The 13,318-nt window shown below is 45.1% G+C and overlaps 1 protein-coding gene across 4 annotated transcripts in view; it reads left to right on the top strand.

Moving 5' to 3' along the window:
* The window catches only part of LOC134369204 (core histone macro-H2A.1), a 65,683-nt gene that overhangs the window by 16,350 nt on the left and 36,015 nt on the right, over nt 1-13,318 (top strand). The gene's annotated exons all lie outside the window — the stretch shown is intronic.

Genomic DNA, 13,318 nt, shown 5'->3' with positions numbered 1-13,318 from the left:
TGTTGTGGCATTGAAGGACAAAGCTTGACTAATAGGTAAGAATATCTAAGTCTTCCTCCTCCATCCAGGGCCTAACACATAGAAGGTGCTTAAATATTTGATAAGCGAGGTAGTTACCTTGGGAAGCTTATTCTTCTAAGTTGAGTCACTCATGCACTAACTTGGGGTGGGCCTGCCATACTCCAGGCCCTATGCAAGACACTGAGATACAAGACAAGCGTTCCTGCCTTCAAGGAACTTACCCTGGAAGGAATTACCTTTGGAGTCATTTGACCGGACCCCTGAGAGAAGAGACCTGGTCCCTTTGTGATGACATCTTTTTTCTGGTTCAGAAACCCTGTTACATAGCCTGACCACATGCCTCGTTCTACCAACTTACCTCCTGGTGACTTAGGCCTGTTTGCAAAAGTCAAATCCACCTGCAAAGGATCTCTTGCCATTAAGGAGGATGGAAGCACTGGCTTCCAGCTCTCAAGACTGAATGTTGACACCTTTGTAATAAGCATGGACACTCCCAAGGTGGCCACTGATTTTGATAGCTAAGCTCTGGTCTGTTTAAAAGCTAGTGTCGTAAGTATTGTATTTCCTCTTCTCGCTGGATAAGATTATGGCTAGAATTTTTTTTTTTTTTCTGTTGCTTGGATCTAATCTACAAAATGATGAAGACATCTGGATTTGTATTGTCCTAATCCCCCACTCCTTCTTTTTTATTTTCCCAAGCCCTACCTCTCCCATCCCCCATGTTTCAGACCTTTGTCTTCTATCTCCTGTTTCTTGTCAATGTCCAGAACCGCTACACTCCTCTAACAGGCACCCAGCATCCTCTGATAGCAGATGCTCTAATTTGAAGCTGCCTGAGGGTTCTTGCTAACCATTGTGAAGTTTACAGGGCCAGCTCCTGACCTGGGGAAGAATGAGGGTCCCCTGGGTGATCTTATGGCCACTTTAAAGATTGGATGAGGCCCAGCCCTTGGGTCTGACTGCATCCTGCAATAAAACCACAAGGAAAAACAAGAGTTGTTAGAAATACACCTTGCCATCTGGTTTTGGCTAACAAAGTGATCATCCTTATCCCAAGTTTCAGTTTGTTTGACTTTTGATCTCTAATTCGGGTCAGATGTTACATATCCCTTTGGTGTTAGTTGTTGGTCCATAATCCATCCCTGCCCCCATCTCCTTGAAATCCTGTTATACAGACATTCATTTCAACCAACATCTGTCACACTTGGCATTTCGGATGTGGGAAAGAAAGAATCCTACTATCTTGAAAGACTGAGTGGGGAGCCTGCAGTTAACCCTGTTACTTACCTTAAAAATAAGTCCCAAGCCTCTTTACCACTTTCCTACCTGGGATGCCCAAGTGCATCCTCGACTCACATGGCTAAAAATAGAGCAGAAGGAAGAGGACAGTCAGGCTCAGCTCTCTGATGCTCTAAGGCCTTCTGAATTCCTATATCCCTTGCTTGTTGTGCATGACTGCCCTTAACTTAGACTAAGTGACCCTTCAGGCCAGGACCCAGCTAATGCTTGCTAGCACTTTCTTGGGCGTTCATGCTGCCCTGGGGCTCATGCAATAGTGTTTACTGTGTTCTTCATAGTACTCCAGCAGTCTCGTTTTTGTTAAATTAAAATTAAAAAAAACAAAAAACACAGGAAAGAGAAAACTAAGAATTTTAAGGAGCCAGAGTGTTGCAACTGGAAAAAGTTGGAAACACTGAAGTTAACACTGTGCTGGGTACCCAGTGTGTACAGGCTGTATTTAAATGTTTGTGCCCTTTTCTGATCATGTGAGTAATTTGTGTTTGAAAATTTAAGAAGCTAAAATTCATTCATAATCCCACTACCCAGAGATAGCATCTGGCAGTGAATGCCTTTTGTGTGCATATGTGTAAAAGACAGTTAGATTTTAGTCTAATTATTTGTTTTTATTAACGTATGTTATTGATGATCTTCACTGTAGCTAATCACAGAAAATCATCACTATACATAATCTTCAAAAGCAAACTGTAAGGAGGTGCTCTCCACATACACTACACTGTCAGTTTTTCTTCACTCTCCCAGGGGAATAGACGATTTTATGGTGGATAAACATTTAAGGAAAACTTGAAAAAGAATGAATCATTTCAATACTATGTGTCTTTGACATTTCCCTGATGATGTAGTGTCACGTGGCCATCAAGTTAACAGACCTAAGTGGGTCAGGCCTCAGGGCTGTGGCTAGATCCTGGAAGCCACCAAGGGGTGCACTTGCCCCAGTTCTTTACCACCTCACCCAGCATGTGCAGGTTCGGCACAGCTTGAGGTTGTGCTTCTTCCAGGACACGTGAATCTGCTATAGAGCTCAAAAACTGAGTTTTTAATCTAGTCCTTTTTTTGTTCCTTTGGAAGCATCCATGAAGTTGTCCAGGAGAGTGTAAATGTGACCGGGGCCCACTTTGTGAAAAAATGGCCCCACTTCCCCCTGTTCTCCCAGGGCCAGGGATCCTACCGCAACACTTGTCTCAGGGAGGGAGAAGGCCTCATTTCTTCTTTTAGCAAATATTTTATCCCAGTCTGTGGCTCGTCTTCTTATTCTTTTAACAATGTCTTTCACAGAGTAGACATTTTTAGTTTTAATAAAGTCGAATTTATCAATTATTTATTTTATGGATTGTGCTTTTGGTGTTGTGTTTAGAAAGTTATTGCCAAACCCAAGGTCATCCAGATTTTCTCCCATGTTATCTTCTAGGAATTTTATAGTTTTGCATTCTACATTTAGCCCTATGATCCATTTTTAGTTAATTTTTGTAAAGGGTATAAGTCTGTGTCTAGACTCATTTTTTTTGTATATGAATGTCTAGTTGTTCCAGCACTATTTGTTGAAAACCTCATTGCTTTCTTGAAGATAAGCCATGTTGCATAGAAATCCTTAATGGTCAAGGGAGTCTCACTGTTGTCTCACAATACCCTTTTGAAGGGCAATATGTAACTTTCATTTCTGCCGTCAGGGGCTGTGGATGGGTAGACCAGTTCCATATTAAGGGTTCTGTTTTTGCTTGGGCTGATAGACAAGCATGCAGCACCACAAGACCTATTTTTGGAATCAGGCAAGGAAGAAGGTGTGACCAAAACTAAGTGTGCCTTCTTTCAACTAGATCTTCCATTTGGTATCAATTTACTTCTGATTGTAGTACATTCTTTAGAATTTCATTTAGTGAGGGTCTTTCGTAGGTAAATGTTCTCAGGTTCTTTTTTTGAACATGTCTTCATCTTATCCATAAAATTTTCAGCCATCATTTCTTCAAACAATGTCTGTATTCTAGTCTCTCTGTATGGACACAAATTAAGCATTAGTGTTTTTTGCTCTATCTTCCATTTCTGTTAATCTCATTTGTATTTTTTATTCATGTCTTTCTGCACTGTTTTCTGGATAATTGCTTTTGATCTGTTTTCTAGAACCATCTTCCACTTTACTAATTTACTCCTTAGCTATATCTAATCTGCTGCTTAATTCAGTCACTGAATTTGTAATTTCAGTTACTCTACTTTCATTTCTAGAAGTCTTACTTGGTTCATTTTTGAATGGTCATTTGGTCATTCTTTATAATCTGTTGTTTTCTCTTCATTTTTAGTTTTCTTTTTCTTCAAATATATTCGACATAGTTGCTGGCAAATAGGAGGGCATTAGCAGTGTTTCAGGGGCTGATTTTGGCTCTGCCACAAAAGCCACTGAGGATGTCTCAGCTCTACTTTGAAAAGCAGAGGAAGCCAGGAACTTCCGAACTGACTAAAGATCGCAGCTTCCCAGAAGGGGTGCTAGAGGTCCCCCAGGGTCCCTCTCTGGATGACCATCAGGAATGGCTTCTAAAGGAACTACAGTTGACCCTTGAGCAACATGGGTTTGAATTTTGTGAGTCCACTTATACGTGGATTTTTTCCAACCAACTGCAGTCAAAAATACAGTATTCATAGGATGCTGAACCCACATGTAAGGAAGGCCAACTTTTCATATCTGTGGGATTTGAGTGTGTGTGGATTTTGGTATACTCCAAGGGAGTGTCCTAGAACTAGTCCCCTGCAGATACCAAAGGACATCTGTACTTACTGAGAGAAGAAGGAAGTGGGTAAGAATTCTGCAAATATCTCCTCTCCCAATATCTTCCCATTAAAATATCAGCAACTAATTGAACATATTTACAGTCCTTTTGCTTTCTTTCCCCTGCTTGAGGGCTTTCATATCTAGTCAACCCAGAATAAAAAATGAAAGCCATAAGCTACTCCTCAGAGCTATAAATAATTTCTAGCAAGAAGACAAACCCAGAGGTTATTAATCACAGTGAGCCTCCCTCTGTCTCTTCCCACCGCCCCCTTCCGGATCTGTTTGCCAAGAACATGACATAAACTCTCCTTAGGTTTGCCAGGCTGCTTGGCTTAGCCTTCTGCCCTGACCCTGGCACCCACCTGCCCACCCTCACTTTCTCCCTCTTTCTTCTCTTCCTTTCCCACGCTACCCCCTTCCTTTTGAGGCAAGCGTGTCTTGCATATAGTGGTCAGAAAATGTGGGTTCCCTGGTTGGTTATTTCAGAGGCCTGTAATGGTGCCTCATGCTGCCATGTCCTCTTGCAGGGTTGACATCACCCCCATCTGTTTATGGGGGACACTGTGGGTCTTTATAGGAGGCTCATTGCTGGCAGGGCTGTGGGAGCCATGTGGAAACCCAGACTCTGGAAATGGCAAATCTGTCAGCCTCCCTTGCCTGCTGTCGACATCCTGATTGATGCTCACTGTGCTAATTGGTAGCTGGGGTAGCCTTTGGTTAATGTTTATCTGTAAACTCTAGAAATCTGGATGTTGACTGCTAAAAGTCAGTGTCTGCTATTCATTCAGAAATTGAGGGCACTTAACTGGAGTAGCATTGTTTTTCTTGCTCTGCTTCCCCTACCCCAGGCCACAGCAATCTCTCTTCCAGATTCAGATTGTGGCTTGCTGTAATGTTGGTTTTGGGGGCATGGGACAGTGAAGGCAGAGCAGTTTAAGTTCTAAAACATCTGCTGTATATTGAGCACTTACCATGTGCCAGGCACTGGTTAAGTGCTTTATATTTAGTAATTCACTGAATCCTCAAACCACCTATTTTGCTTAGGAGGAAACTGAGGCTCAAAGAGTTTGAATAACTTCTCCAAAGTCACTCAGCACAATAAGCCATCTCTAGAGAGCATTTCCTACAGGCTCTCTCCTGGGGCTGAAAACTTAGCAGTTAGAGAGAATCAAGACCTGGAAACACTTTGTCCACTTGGCACTTCCTTTGTCTTGAAGCAGCCAATACACACCTCAGGAGGCCTGGTGTATGCCCAGTCCCCCAGGGCAAGCTCCTGTCCTTGATGATGCCACAGCTGGAGCGGACAGACTCTGAGGCAGTCACAGGTGATTGCCAAAGAGTTCATGATGTGGACCTGCAAAGGCCAGAGACATTCCTGTGGCCTAGTGGGGGCAGGGAGAGCAGGGGTCCCACACGATGGGCCTTGAAGGACAGGTAGCTGCAGACAAGGCTGAAGAGAGTCCCAAGAGCATGCAGGCGGGAGATGGGTGAGCACACAGGAGGGGCGATGGTCCTTGGAGTGACGATGGTCCTTGGAGTGATGCGTGCTGGGCTGTAGGAAAGGGACAGTCTGGTCAGTGTTGGAGGTGCTGGGGAAAGCACCTAAATGTCCAGAGGGCTGCCATGAGAGGCCTCAGAGGGGAGGGCAGTGTCCCGGCAGGTGTGGGGAGGTTGTATCACATGGTGCTGAGGAGGGATGGGGGTTGGGAGAGAGAAGCTTTTTGGCCAATGTCCTTTCATTGTCCCTTCAGTGGAGGGAAGGTGGAATCCTGGGTGAATCCTTAAGTGAGTCCTTAGACAACTGGCCCTCAGCATTGAGAATCCACCTGGGCAGTCAGGACAGGGGCTAGGCTGGTAAAGATGACCCCAGGAGCTGCAGTCCCTCAGGGGACCTCCCCTTCTATGAAACACTCATATTGCTGTAAAAACAGTAACCCTGAAAAAAAACCTAAAAAGTTTTCCTGTGCTCTGAACCTTTTTGAGAAGCGGGGTTAAGCAGGCTGGGACAGATGCCTGAGGGCAGGGGGTGCTTGGGACATGGATAGCAAAGACCAGCTGAGGCAGCATATGCCACAACTTTGTATTTGTTCTGCTGTTTTAATTTTACTTCTTCATTTAGACAAGAAAATGTAAAGAAGATAAATTCAAATAGCACAAAAGAGGGCAGAGCAGAATGTCTCTCTGACCTAGTCCCTGATTCCGCTCCCAGGAGGCAAAGCTGGTCCCTCTCTCCATGAATGCATGTGTAGCCATGGATTGCAGGCACTGCTGCCCCACACATAGCAGCCCACTATTCTCCTCCTTGTCCTCCCCCCTTAAAAGTCCATCTGGGTACCGGGACCATGACAGAGCTCCTTAAATGAGTTTCCTCTTTATATTATGCTCTTCAAATCATTTCATTTCAGCAGACATCTGATTGTTCACCCCTTCCTGAAATGAATTAAGAACAAATGGCTGTGGTTTTCCATATCAAAACAAACATACATATTAGCCATTTCCTTATAAATTAGAGTCCTTGAAAGCAAGTATTGGTGGGTAGAGGGCCCTGCCCAGCTGCCAGCCAGGCCTTGGATTGGAACAGGTTTATCTGAGCCTTCCCCAGGCACCTCCTCTTTTCCTCCCTAGGGCCTTTACTTCTGCTTCCTCACCAGCTGGCTCTGGTTCTGCCATGCCATGGCACACGCTGCTGGGGTCAGACAAAAGACCCAGACCCCATCCCAAGGCAGAGAGTGCCTGTGGGACCGCCCTGGGTGCTGTGTTCCATCAAGGCATGTCTGGCAGCTCTGAGGTTAATCAAGTTCAAGTGCATTTTTCAAACATATGTAAACTGTTAAGTGTACCAGCAAAGAGTAAACTATTGGGGGAGGAAACACCAGATTTCTGTTGCTTTTCTGCTCCTTTTGGTACTCACGCACATCTATCCATCCATTCATCCATCTAGTTATTTAAGTGGAGGAAACTGAGGAAAAGAAAGCATAGTTTTCTTCCCCTAGTAATCAAGCTTGCTATACTTTTTTTTTTTTTTTTAATGAAGGGTACAGTCATAGCCTCACTAATAGTAGCTTGCATTTACTAAGTGTGCTAAGCATATTACTTGGTAACCCATTAATCTTCACAAGCCTAAGAAGTGCAGGAGCTGGGATCCAAATGCAGACTGTCTGACAGCAGACCCCAAGTTCTAAGCATGGTGCCCTTCCTGGCTGCTGCCTTCTGCTGCAGAGAGACAGAGGAGGTAGCTGACACAGAAGCACTGGAGATCTGGGGAAGGTAGAGGAAGGCTCTCCTACGAGGAAGATAGTCAGGCTCATGGCTGGGTTGGTGGGTGAGATTAAGGTAATGTTTGCCAAGAATCGTTTCTCCATTTTGTTAATGTGTATAATATAAAATTACCAGTTCTTTACTTCGAAATATGAAAAACAATTAGCAGCCAATGGAACTTACTTTAGAGATTCCCAAATTAACCTGTTTCTGTCATAGTGGGAGACTTTGTGGGAAGGCAGGACACTGGACCCCTGGCTCATGGCCCTTAGGAGGAGTCTGTAATATGGGCTTAATAGCAGTGGACAAATTTGTGTCAGACTTGGAACCATCTAAGGAGAAGCAACTAAGTGGCTCATTCTTACAAAATATCTTGTATTCAGCACAGAAAATACCACCTTTAATTATGCTGTAGGTTTTATTTTCTCTGTGGTTCTCTTGGTTCCTTTGAAGCCTCTGGGACAGGCAGACTGGGGAGTTCTGTGGCCCAGAGCTCCGAATTGACGGCTCAGCAGGCTTCAGACCCTGCCAGTCACCTCCTGAAAAGGTGGGATTCAGGGCAGTGGATTCCAGGATGCTGCTGCAAACACTTGGGGCCACTGAGGGAACTGGAGGAGGTTGTGGTGTGGTCAGGACTCAGGAAGCTCTTAGCAATCACCCTCCGATTGGGGTTGATTGGGTTAAGGCCTTCCGGAATGGTGTAAAACAGTTCTGAACTCAAAGAACTGCTGATGGAAGGATGATGAATCGAAAGAAATACAATAAACAGATTCCTTGTCGTGTTGTTGGCTTTGTAGCAAATATCTGTTTTCTCCTTGGGATTACATGAACATTTGCTTTTCTTTGATTTCTGGTTGTTATTTTCAATATTTCTTTTGTTAGATGAGATGCTTCAAACAGCTCTGTGAAAAGCCCCTGACTCTGCCATTGCAAGGTTTGTGTTTAGAGTTTGGCTCAGCCTCAAAACATCACCTGTTAGCTGTTAGGAGTCTAATTCTGCAAACCATGACTTCATCTCCCTAAAGGAAGATAGACAGAATGCTTCAGTAAAACAGATATGGTTTAGTTCAAGACGTTTGGGGTGGGGGGGGCGAGTTCCTAAGCCTTTGGTCTCTGGGTGAACTTGGAAAGCAGACCTGTCAAAGGTATTCACATTGAGACAGTTGGTCTATAGTCAAAAAGACTGCCAAATCATGCTGTTATTCAGGGCTGTGGGAATTTTGTCAAGTGGCCTTAAAACGATCATGTTCAATGAGGCTGGGGAACATGTGGCCCAGGGGTGACTCTGCAGTGCTTGCTGTTCTGAGGACAGAGAATAAGGTCGCATTGCTGAGCCAGACCACTACAAATGATGCAGCCAGCCGCTAACTGGCTGCCAGAGACTGGCCCTGGCCAGGAGTGGGAGCCAGAGATGCCGAGGTGTTTTGCAAATTAGGTTTTAAAACAAACTAAAAAAATCTTCAAAGACTAGCTGAGATGGCCAGTGTTGCTCATCATTCAGCTTGTCCCCTTTGTGGTGTGTGTACTTGGGGAGCCTTACCACACTTATGATCCTCTCCAGAGCTGACCCCAAGCGCATTGAGTCCCAAACCAGTGCGGTGTTGGTCATTGGTAACAAAAATTAGACTGTCACTGGCCAAGAAGTCTTGGCTGGAGAGGATGGAGAACCTGGTAAGGGATTCTGTTTCTTCTCTTCATTGCACTTTTCCCAGTTTCCTCCTGTGGTTGCTTATGGATTCCATTTGTTTTGATTACAGCCTTCAGCCCTGTGGCTCCTGAAAATTCCCTCCAAGGGAGGATCTAAGGGTTGAGCTCTGGAAGCCGTGGTGAAGGGATTTTGTGTCTGTAGATCTGATGTTTTCCTGGTTCTTTTTCTGAGAATCCCTTTACTTTTAGACTAGCCAGAGGCAAAAAAAAAAAAAATCTAGGGATGCACAAAACCTTCCAAAATGTGAAATGAACTGAGTGCAGGAAGCCCTCCCTTGTAGGAAGGCCTGGGCTCCTACAGGTTGAGGCAGAGGCTGAAGTGACTCTGGTCTAGCCTAGGAGGCAGCCCCCGTTGTGGTGGGCATGTGGGGCCCATCCCAGTATGCATGGGTGCTGTAGCAGGAATCTCGCCACACCTCTGAGCCTGGGGCCTCCAAGACTTCACCCTCCATATCATTTGCACAGCAGTGAAGCACTTATTGAGAGGAAAACTTCATCAGGTCACCTCCTTTGGTGGTGTGTGCCCTGCCCCAATTCCTCAGCAGCCAGCCCCCCTCCCTCCCCCTCCTTTGAACACAAACGCCCCTGGAGAGCAGGTGGGAATTGTTCCATCTTGCTGAGCTGCTGGCATTTTGCACCTCTCCTCTGCCTTTCCTCTCTCAGCCAGGAAAGCCCTTTAGGATTGCTGTTTCACCCCTTGGCAAGTGGTAAGTGTGTGCTCCGGGTTCCTGCTTTTGTTAGCAGTCAGTGTGTGTCCTCCACCTTTATGGCTATTATAAAGTGCCCCAGCCCTCTTCCTGCTGCAATGCAGGGGAGGAGCAGGGCATGGAACACCTTTCTTATAAAAGGTGTGTCTCTGAGGTGCTCTGTCTTGTGTGTCCCTTGATGATGTGGTTGCTATGGTAACTATCCATCTGGAAAAAATCCAAGAATAAACGGAATAAAGCTCTTGCCCAACTGGCTGAAGTGTAAGTCTGTGCCCTCTTTGATATACCTACTTGACACAGCTCCCGCCTCCTTCCCCACAGGGCTGAGAGCCCATTCTTTGGCAGTAGGGCTCCGGGGTGGGAACCAGTTATCTTGGCCTGCACAGATCAAAGGTGAGCTGGGGTTTTGCAGAAAGGAAGGAGTCCTGGATTTTCAGGTTCCTTGGTAAAGAGGGCAGCAAAATGATACCTGCCCTCATCTTTGTGAGGAGCTCAGATGGCCCCCATCCCTGCCCCTCTACATCCACCTGCTACTCATTGTCACTTCCAGGTGGATCCAGTCTGGTATCTCTGAATCAATGCTGAATTAGCAGTATGTGAGCACATTCCTTGAAATTTTCCAAATGGAGAAACCAAGGCCAATGAACTTTCACAAAGTGAACACTTGGGAGAAAAAAAAGCTTGTAGAAGCCAGGGAGAATGCCCTCTAGCTCCTGGAGAATTGATCTTCAGATTTCTCAGCCTGGGGTGCTTGCTTCTGGGTGACTCCATTGCTTTCTTACCTTGTTTTACATACTGCCTGCCCCCACCCAAATCAGCAGCCCAAACACACTCAAGAGTTTTGCTTTCCTCTCCCCTTCCAGGACTTTTCATCCATCATCATCATTTTCCCTGCACAAAAAAAGTTAGGGCAGCACTGCCGAAAGTAAAAAGACAACACCTTCCCCTCCTCCCCCACCACCAACACCACTGAGGCTTGTCTTGCAGAGGGCCTTCCACTCACGCTCCAGGCAGGAAGGGGAAACAGGCCACCTCCACCTTCCTGAGAAACTGTACTTTCAAATGATTTTCTTGACAAAGTGGTGAGCATAGGACTTAGCAAAACAGGTTACCACTGTGGGTGTTTCTCTCCGCTCCGTCTGCCTTCTTCCCATCCCTCTCTCCCTCTCCCATTCTCCCTCTCTCCCACTCTCCCCCTCTCCTCCCTCTTCCCCCTCCCCTTCTTTCCCATCCCCTTCTCCCCCTCTCCCTTGCATGTATATGCCGCCTCTGCGGATCCTGATGGTCCTGTGCCTCCTTGTGACCTCAAAAATGGGAGGAAGGCTGGGGAGGGGAGGGGATGGTAGAGGCCAGGAAGCCAGCAAAGTGGGCTACAGCTCCATGGTAGGCCTTCCTGCTGCATGGGTTCTGGCTCTGGGACCGCAGTGGCTTGCTGTCCTTCCTGCTCCCTTACTCCCAGGGTCTGCACTCTTGTGGGCTTAGCCTCCTGCTTTGGCTTCCTCTAGGCATAGGCAGGATAGTAGCATTGCTGGACAGTAGTAGTGCTGTCTACTGTTTGAACTCAGGAGAACAAAGGCCCAGTTGACCTGGTCAGGCAGGCATTTCTGCATTCATAGCACCTGGGCCTGAGGTCACATAGGCAAGATGGGCCTATCTCTGCTGGGCATTGGGACACACTAGCACAATCAAATACAGGGAAGTTTCAGGGAAATTGTGAGGTGGGCCATCTCCCCCCACCCTTGGTAAACGAATCTGTATTGAGGCTGTGGGGGGAAACAGAAATTAATGAACAAACAAGGGAAATGTGAGCCCCTCCACAGTCATTCCTTTTAAATACCGACTATCTGGCCTTCCTCCCACATGTGTAAGGGACCCTGTGGCACTCTGTAGCAATGGCATGTGCAGCCCAGCAGTACTCTCCCTGTTGGCGTGGGAACATTGAGAAGGCAGGGCCCTCACGGTGCCTCTGTGTCCCTCCTGCCAGGCACAGGGCTGTGTGTCATCAGTGTGGTGATTACTAAGCAAATAAGTTCCTGCTTTGGATTTGGGGGAACCTGCTGTTTCAAGTATTACTGATTCCCCCCTGCCAATATGAGAGTTTCTATGGGTAGCCACACAGTGTTTCCACTTTACACACATATAGCAGATTTTTGCATTGGGTTCAGCTGTTAGTACCTCTTAAAAATGTATGCCATGTAATAACATAAATTTTAAACACATGATTTTCATGCAGCTAGAATTTTGTCATTAGTTATCTCATAATAATTCCAAATGTTGACTTTGTTGGAGAAATCTAGTGTTTACAACATAACTAGAATATTAGAAATTCTTTAGTACTAGGAGGTCATACTTGAGTTGGGCCCAAAAGGGTGACCTAGAAGGACATGGCAGGCAGGGCAGAATTGCAGAAGTGGGAGTGTAAGATACATTCTGGAACAGTCTGCACACCTCATGAAGGAAGTGAGGAGATGGTGATGCGGTAGACGGGTTACCAAAAGAACTGTATTGCCAAGGAGAAAAAAGTCTCTCGCCAAAGGGCACTTCCTAATTCCTACCCTCTTTGGTCCTGTGAGGCTCTGCCCTGAAGGGCAGGCAAGTAAATCTAACCTAGCATCAACTATGGGCCATACTCATAGCCTTTTAGGTTTTTTTTTCCCCTCAAACTTTTTATTTTGAAAAATCTCAGACATACACAGAATGCTGAAAAAAACCTCTTCTTTATTTTTTTTACTTTTATTAATATTTATTTTTAATTGACATAATGATTGTATATATTTATGGGGTATGATGTGATGTTTTGATATATGTGTACATTGTCAGATGAGTAAGTCAAGCAAATTAACATATCTATCACCTCACATTTTTATTGCTTTGTGCTGAGAACATTTAAAATCTGCTTTTAGCAATTTCGAAATATACATTATTATTGACTATAGTTACCATTCTGTGACATATATCACTAAAACTTATCCATCCTGTCTCACTGAAGCCTTGTACCCTTTGACCAACATCTCCCCTTTTCCCACTTCCAGCCCAAGTAACCACCATCCTGCTCTCTACTTCTATGAGTTCAACTTTTTAGATCCCACATATAAGTGAGATCATGCAGTGTTTGTCTTTCTGTGCCTGGCTTATTTCACTTAGCATAATGTCCTCCAAGTTCATCCATGTTGTCACAAATGACAGGATTTCCTTGAAAGGGGAACATTCTTATATTGTATACCTAGATTTAACAGTTGTTAACATTTTGCCATATTTGCTTTACTCTATAGACTTTTCTTCAGAATTATTTGAGAGTAACTTGCAGACATCACAATGCTTCACCCATAAATACTTCAGCATGTATCTTAAGAACAAGGATGTTCTCTACAGAAAGGCAATACCATTAACACATTAAGGAAATTCATAATTCCCTAGTGTCTGATATCCAGTCCACATTGAAATCTCAGTTGTCTCTGAAATGACTTTTATGGCCATTTAAAAAAAAAAATCAGGGTCCCATTAAGGATTGACACATTGTATTTGGTTGTCATGTTTCTGTAGCTTTTTTTAATCTACAGTTCCCCAC

The sequence above is a fragment of the Cynocephalus volans genome, chromosome 2, assembly GCF_027409185.1.
Source record: "Cynocephalus volans isolate mCynVol1 chromosome 2, mCynVol1.pri, whole genome shotgun sequence".
Lineage (NCBI taxonomy): Eukaryota > Metazoa > Chordata > Mammalia > Dermoptera > Cynocephalidae > Cynocephalus > Cynocephalus volans.
Note: the sequence above shows the minus strand (reverse complement) of the source record. Positions and strands in the feature narration are given on the sequence as shown.